The 8,659-nt window shown below is 43.1% G+C and overlaps 1 pseudogene; it reads right to left on the reverse strand.

Annotated features, from left to right (window-relative positions):
- Nucleotides 1-1,395: 1,395 nt before the first annotated feature.
- On the reverse strand, nucleotides 1,396-2,824 carry LOC110293378 (large ribosomal subunit protein eL15 pseudogene; annotated as a pseudogene).
- Between the last annotated feature and the right edge of the window lie 5,835 nt (nucleotides 2,825-8,659).

Raw genomic sequence — 8,659 nt, forward strand, 5'->3', positions numbered from 1 at the left:
CATGCCCTTTAAACACCCACACACAGGCACACACACACACACACACACACACACACACACGCACACACACACACACACGTGCACACACACGCACGCACACACTCACATGTGCACTCACGTGTGCTTGCTATTGATACACTGGTACTGTTTCCACCAACTCTGAGACCAGAAGGAGCAGCACCACACGGACATGGGCTCTTAAGTCTGGGCTTGGCACCCCACGCTCCCTCTGCTTCCCTTTACAATAGATTAACCTATCCCAGCGCACTCACGAAGTGGGACACAATGAGGATATGATCAATAGTCTTTATTTTCCCCAAGTTTAGTATATATTATAATCGTTAAATAGTATCTGCCAAATAATAAGCGAAAGGCCTGCTTCTTAACAAGAATTTTCACAACTAGCATTTCAATCAGTGCATCCATTCTCTTTTTTTCCCACTTGTTTAACAGACATTGATTACTTTAGTTGATTTGAACAACCTCTATACAGTGACTTGTTTTGCTGAATAGAAAAGAATTTTAGGTCTCAAGATTTTGAGTCTAGTATTTTCTGGAAATCAAATCATCCTTTTAAAATCTCCAAAGGAAAATCAATTTAATAAAAACATCAGTTAGATTTTGATACCAAGCCAGCTGTTCAGGGACAATACTATTTCTTCCACACTCAAAATCACTTTGGGAAACTACTCCAAGGCATAGCACAAAAAGAAATAAAAATGTAGTTATGTATGGCCTTTGTGAAATGTTAACATCCAGGCAGTTACCAGCCAACTACCCATAGGTAGATTGTAAACAATGAAATAACACTACCAAAATGGACTATTCTTACCAATTCATACCATGATGAATTGACTGGAAGCCCAACCACTTTTGGTTTTTCTCTATTGTAGACTGGAATAGAGAAAAATTTCTCTATATTGTAGGCAGTCCTGGAACCAGAGAGCCATCTGCCTCTGCACACACCAGCTGCTAGAAAAGCTTAATGTTTGCACACTCACTATATTTGCTTGGTTGATATTAACTTGCAATCACAACCAAGCTTACAAATCTAATGGACATAATCTGCCCTAAATAAGCCCTACTACATGCAATGTTCAACCTTCACCATCCCCAAATCCATACTCTAGATCCAACAGAAAGTGAAACCTCTTCCAACAAATGTACCTGGTCTTCTGAAAATAACACTGGATTCAATTCTCAGAATGTGGGTTCTAGTTAATCTTAGTTTTCTATGCACAAAACAGGTTTTGAAACCCTCTCTTCCTACACATTTCTAAGCAAAATCCAACTCTAAAGTCTGTACTCATCAAATTCCCAAGCAGCCACTTCACTGAACCAGAAGATGCCATCATCAAGCTGTCAATTCTATCTCATGCACCAACACATCCAGGGTCAGTTTCAGGACTTTTTACCTTTTACAGGGTCTTACACACAGGACACCACTTGGCACAAACACTATATACACTTAATCTCATAAGCAGATAATGCAAAGTACATCAGAAACAAGATATGCCATCACCTGCAGTTTTCAATTATTGCACTTTAACTTCTACATTTTCACAAAACACTCATGACAATCTGTAGACTAGTTTTAACAAATAACACCTTTAAGCAGAAATGACTGTCCTAAATTGTTTATTGGATATGAATTTTACAAATATCACGTGTATTCGCAGTAACGGTGGAGCTGGAGAGTATTGCACCTTCTCCAGGCTGCACGGCGGGAACCACCAATAGTGTGGTGGAACTTGTGGCCCTTTCCAAGGCCACACAGCTCTTTCCGCCAGCAGATGTCAGCCCACGCATCTCTCTGTGTTTGTGGACTGGTTTGGTGATCCACTGGGTGTCAGGATTTCTTCTGATAGCTTTATGGAACGGATCAATGAGGATAACCTCAAAAATTTTATATGTGGAATCTTCGCCAACCCAGTAGAAATTCAGGACTCTTAAAGCCCCACAATGGTGCCCAGCTCTCTCCTCAGCAACAGACTGAAGGCTTCGGGAAAATTTCAGCTGGTTAACACCATGGTGGACAGGCTTGCCGTAAGTTGTACCCTTAGGAACTGGGCGTTTACGGCCACCACGGCGGACACGAAGCCTGTAAATGACATAGCTTTGCTTAGCCTTGTACCCCAGTCTTCGGGCCAGGGCGGGGAGCCCTGTGCAGCGCAGAGAGCTGGCGGTATTGCCAGCAGCGGACCCTCAGAAGAAAGCGCATCATGTCGGACTGCTTCTTCCTCCATAGCTCCTGGATGTATTTGTATGCACTCGTCTTGGCTCACCTGATGGCTGCCGCCAGAGGAAAGGAAGAAGCCTTTCTCCCACAATCCCTTTTGTCCAGCACATCCATTCTTAAATACTGTGGCATGATCCCCTCGGTAGAGACGAAAGGCACAAAACACAAAGAGTTGAAGAATGAATTCAAAGTCAGGCTCCTCCCAGCTAAGCCACACTAAATGGAAAGGGTAGCTGTGCTTTATGTGTTAATAAGTATGTTAGCCTACACTTAGGAATGCAGAAATTCACTCTGCACAAGTGAGGGTAGACAGAAGCTCTGAGAAACCTAAAAGATCTGCAGTGCTCTTCTTCAAAATGGCCTCGGTGGTTCTTCCTGGGACATAATGAATAAAGCTATAATAACATGGTCACAGATTTCTGCAGTGGCATCTGAATGACTCACAAAACAGGAGAAGGAACAAGTCGCGCCCTGATGACCAACAGTGCAAAGACAAACCAAACCACTAAACCACAGGGCTTGCTGACAGGTTCCTTCCCGGGCTCCGGTGGGAACCCCGGGTTCACTGAGAATGCAGTCTTTCATTTCATCATCTGAGAGAGGGGAGGGCAGCAGCAGCCATAAGGACTGAAGGGTCTTGAGGGAGAGAGCAAATCACCCAAAAGAGTAGAAACCAATAGTTTTTCCACCATCCAGATAAGCTTCCCCCTCCCTCGGTACTAACAAGGGATGAGCTTTGTAAGCAAGATTATGGAAAGAGAAGCCAGCTGTGTCTCTTATCACATCAAGGTCATGATAGTTTTGAGAGTTCAGTCATCCTGCCTAAAGTGGGCATCTTCCAAAGCTCATTTAGAAATCACTTATTAGCTACTCAAGGTGCATTGGAAAAGCAGAAATGGAATCATTACTTACATCTGTGTATTTGTTTATTGCTAGGTATTGTAAACCCATTCAAATAATACCTATTTCTAAAACCAGTGCCTCTCTCTCTCTCTCTCTCTCTCTCTCTCTCTCTCTCCTTTTCTCTCTCTGTATGTGTGTGTGTATGTGTGTGTGTGTGTGCATGCACACGTGCACACGTATATGTGACATATGTGTGTTCCTCATGAAGCCCTGTGTGTGTGGTTGTGCATGCCTGTGCATGGGCATGTATAGAGGCCAGAGGAGAACCTGGGGTGTCCTCCTCTCTTCCTCTCCACTTATTTCCTTTAGACAAGGTCTCTCTCACTGAACTCTGAGCCCCACTTATTCAGCTCCACTGGCTGACTCTTGAGCTCAGCTATCCCCTGACTCCCTACCGTGGTGCTGGACTTCCAGGCATTCTTGACTCCACTGGACTTTATCCATAAGTGCTGGGAATTTGAATTTAGTTATCTATGCTCACACAGCCATGTGTTTACCCACTGACCCTTCTCTCTGTCCCCTCAAAAGATAATTTTGATTGCCTACTCTAAGTTAGAAAAAGAAGCAGTGAATTTGGTGTATAAAGTGAGGTTGCGTTTAATCACTGGTCCAACTTCAATTAAGCCCCTGCACTACAGAACTGGGATTGAACTTGGGCTACATCTGACCACAAAGCTCGTAACTTTTCTATCTCGCCATCCCAGCTAGATATAAATTTTAAAACAACAACATTCTCCACTTATTGACTTTGATTTCCTCCATGTTTTTAAAGCGATATACAAGTTTTCCTCTTAAACACTCCTCTGATCCTCACGAATGAAGAGGGCCTGGTGGGTAAAGGCTCTTGCCTCATAGCTTTAGAACCTGAGTTCAGTTCCTGGAACCCAGCTGAAGATGGAAGAAGAGAATCATCTCTGCAAGGTTGTCCTTGCACCTCTCACATGCATCATGGAGTGTAGCCTCCCTGTACCCTGCCTGTCTCCCCCCCACACACACACACACTGACACAATCACACACAATAACAACTAATTAACAAAAAGAGTCTGGTGCCTATGTATTTATGTCATCTGACTAGTCATTCAGCTGTCACAGTTTCAAGTAAACACTATTCAGCTCTGAACAATTAAGAACCACCACACTGGTTCTAGGGTTGGCCCCAGGATTACAACATCCAACAGACTTGGAGATCTACCACATCAGAAACTGGGTGTAGACCCAGCAATCTGTACTTCAATAAACTCCTTAAGTAATTAGGTTGATGCTATTGACAATATAGTTTAAGGACCACTGTTTTACAGGCACGGAGAATGAGGTTAATCCTCCTGAATCTTGACATACCTTGGAGACCTTAACACAGAAGACTAGGGAGGTACTGCTGGGATCCTGAGTTGCTGCTTACAGAGGTTCCTGTTTGCCAATTACAAGCAGCTCCGACACACTGATCCCATAGATGAGAGAATGAACTCTAGAGAAAGTGATGAAGGCAAAGTCACAACAGCATCAGGAATACAGGCGACTCCATAAGCAACATGATGGCCCGCCTGGAGCAGTATTTCCTGCTGAACTAGAAAGAGGGGAGAGCCGAAGGAGTTAATAACTTTTATAGGCCAAGATATGGGATCTGGTTCAGGAACCAGTATACAACCAGGAGGTGGTGGAACTTGACACCCAGGTTGGGACCAGGATAGGCCAGCACACAGCAAAAGAAGGAAAGGAGAAACCTGAGAGGGAACTGGGAGGGTATCTCTCCCACTTGCCCTGTTCAGGAGGCCCCTGGTCCCACCTCTGCTGTGCCATTTGGATGAATTAGCTCGCTCTGTGTCTGCTTCCTGGACCCTCCTCTCCCCACAGCTCTTGGATCTGATCTCCATCCATCTTCACCCAGTCCAAGAGGCCTAGGGCACTCAGGGGAGGATCCAGCCCACATCGGTGATGAAAAGCAGGGCTTCCAGGAGCCTGCTGCTGCTGCTGAGAGAGCCAGGGAACCTGAACACCTCATCAGAGGGAAATTACCAGGTGTGACTGGACAGGTTAGGAATGTTTTGCTTGTGGGTAAGGAACCTCCACGATCCAAAAATCTCTCATCTTTCCTAGGGAGCAGCTGTTGACATGTTTTGTTTTGCCAAACCAAGTCCATCTAGAACATCATTATCTAGAAAACACGAGAAAGTCTCAGCTAATGGAAATAACGGAGTTTCTTTCATCTTTGAGCCAGACTCAAGTAAGTTTATCCCAGTTGGGATTTCTATCACCTCACCAGCCTTAAGATTTTAAGTATCAAGATGTCTTCACCATGTCCTTCTCAGAATTCAGGGAACCCTGTGACAAAGGAGCCAGAAGGACTTGGGTAGACAGAGGGGCACTGTGAGAACAAAGCCCTCTGAAACAACTGAGCAAAGCTCGAATGAACTCACAGAGACTGAAGCAGCCATCACCAGCCTGCATGTATCTGCACCTGGTCCTCTGCCTACATACCATAGCTTTCAGTTTAGTACTTTTATGGGACTCTCGAGTGTGTAAATGAGTGGACCTCTGATTCTTGTACCTTCTGTTGAGTTTCTTTTATTTTTCTGTTGGCTAGGCTTGTCCATCTTTGATATAATGGTCTTCATTTTCTCTTATTATATTTTATTTTGTTATGTTTCCTTGCTATCTCCTGGAAGCTTGTGCTTTTCTAAGGAGAGTCAGAAAGGGAGTGGATCTGAATGGGAGATGAGGTGGGGAGGAACTGGGAGGAGAAGAGGGAGAGAAAACTGTATCCAGACTTTACTGTATGAGAAAAGGTCTATGTTTAATAAAACTGGAAAATGTTCTAAGCATCTTCAAGCTGTCATTGTCTTGAGTAAATGAAGATAATAATTGATATAATTTCTGCCCTATCCCCACCCCACCATAGGCTGTGGTAATGTATGAAAGGGCTTTTTAAGTGTGTAAATTAGCACACAGATATAAACTGCCTTATTTATTCTTACTTCACATTCCCTTGAGTGTCTTCCATAGCACCGGTTTAATATTTTATGGATACTGTACGGAGCTTACTGTCTCACATGGATACTGTACATTCTGATAGGCAGTTCCCGGACCCCAACGGCCTACAGCTGAGTTTTCTTCTTGTACCCGCCACACACATCTTTTCATCTTGTCAAGACCTGCTGGCTCTTCAGTCTTGCCCCACTGAGCACACCATGTCTGCTTCCTTTCCTCCACCACTCACTGAGCTCTGTGGTCCATCACTTTAGGCATTTGTTGCCAATAACCCCTTCCTTCCACGCTCTGTATTCTCTCTCTCTCTCTCTCTCTCTCTCTCTCTCTCTCTCTCTCTCCCCCCCCCCATCACCTTGTATCAGCACAACTCTCTCCTGACTTTCTCTTTACTGAGCACCATTGAAGGAAATGACACGATTGGATTGTTTGGTGCCTGTATGGATACATAATCTCCAAGCTCATTTGAACCCATTGTTAGAACAATGCTCTGGTCATTTTCATGACTTCTCCCCCTTCATTTCTTAGTACATAAACTGACTGAAGTTCAAAGAGAAACAAGGCTGTCAGATAAATACCTGAAAACTCTGCTTGCAAACTTTAGTATTTGTGATTTAGTATCTGTGATTTTTTTTTCAGAAATCACAAACTTTAGTATTGGCATGAGCACCTGATCTTCCCTCCTAGACCAGGCCACTAGTCTCCTCCTATTGAAGATGAATCCCTTTGAGCTTCTTTCAGTCATTTTACCATCTCGCTCCTCTGGAGAATTCATTTTCCCTGGGTATTTCATCTCTGCCAGGTCACGGGGGAAGGGAAAGCCACCATTATATATTCTTCTAGCATCTCTCTTCCTTTTCTGCCTTCCTCCTATTGAATTCTCAGGAATATTATAACTGCCTTCACTTCACCAGTTATTAGCTGGTGAGTACCTACCAGTGTCCATTTTGGGCTGAACCCCTCTTGGTCATATTCCATCCTTGATTACTTCACTACATCTAATGATGCTCCAAATTCATCTTCTAGTAAATTTCCTATGGGCTTCTGAAGTGTGTATTTGCCTCCTCCTGGCCTTTGCTGACATGTCTAGACATTTCACACATTAGAGTGGTCTTGTCTTGTCTTATCTTATCTTGTCTTTGTCCTTCATGATGGCATTGAATGAGCCCTCCAATCCTGCCCACCTCTCTTCTTTCTGTCTCCATCTTGACTATGTATTAAGCTTTCTAAAGCAAAAAAATCTTCATTTCCACCATTCATTAAGCCCTTACTATATGTCAGGTGTCATGCTAAACTTTTGTTTATTGTGTTGCTTGAGCTCCACGACAGCCCTAGGAAGGAAATATTGACTTGATATTTTCAGTAAAAAAAATAAATGCTTAGAAATATCATGTTACTCACCTCATACCATAAAGGGACTAAGCAGGCTAATCAATAATGAAGGCTTGGGCTGTGAGCTCCTCCCCCATCCTCTAGGACCGTTCACTGCCTCAAAGGCTTTGAACTCAGGCCAACTCTCCTGATACTCCCCTCAGAGCACAGCATCTTGACTCCTCCACAGGAGTCCTTTCTAGTCTTACCTTTTCACACTTGAAGAAATTCCTAGTCTTTCTTCCATGACCCCCTTTGGACTCTGTGGAGGCTTCATGATACCAGGACAACCACATCTTACTTGGCAATTGGTTTGCTGTGAGTTTATTTGTGAATTTCTTGAGATCATCTTGTTTCCAGAGCCCAACACGATTTTATGGCACATAGTACAAGAGCTGGGTGAGAGACAACCCACAGACTGATGGCTTTGTAAATAAACATTAAACAAAAAACTGTATTGAGATAACACTACTTCTGGTCATTCCCATATGATTTATGGCTGGGTTTGCACACAATGGTAAATCTGTACAGTCTACATTCCTATAATATTTACCATTTGCCTTTTATAGAACATGTTCTTAACCTCTGATATAGTAAATGCTAAGCTAATGTTGAGAAATGAGCAATTTTATGCAAGGCTGTCTAAATAGACTTATGGCTGAATGAATCATTATTAAGTGCAGTATCTTTTCCCAGTGGGAAATAAGAATTTTAAACACTACATCTATGTATGCATTCAGAAATCATCAAGCTATTAACTTTTTGAAATCAAGTCTTCTCATGTTTAAATGGATGTAATAACTCCCACTGGTAAAGTACGAACGAGTCTGAAAGACCTTTTTAAAACCAGCATGCACCAAATGTGATTGACTGTATTTAAGGATGTGTTTTGCATCAGCACCCAAAGTTCAAAGCCCTGCTCTTCATCTTCCATCTATTGGCTATGTGGCCTTGTGACACTACTTGACCTCTTGGCTCACACTTGCCTTCCATGTATAAGGTAGGTGTGACACACCACCCATAAAAGGTGTTGCAGTGATTAAAGATGACATTGACATTTTAAAAGTCATGTAGGTGGGAATCCCAGCATGAAAGCTTACTAGCTATGTGGCCTTTGGCAAATTGTTAACTTTAATATTTTTTTATTTGTAAAAATGGGGCAA

The sequence above is a fragment of the Mus caroli genome, unplaced genomic scaffold (genome assembly GCF_978045245.1).
Source record: "Mus caroli unplaced genomic scaffold, Mus_caroli_1 scaffold_6, whole genome shotgun sequence".
Classification (NCBI taxonomy): domain Eukaryota; kingdom Metazoa; phylum Chordata; class Mammalia; order Rodentia; family Muridae; genus Mus; species Mus caroli.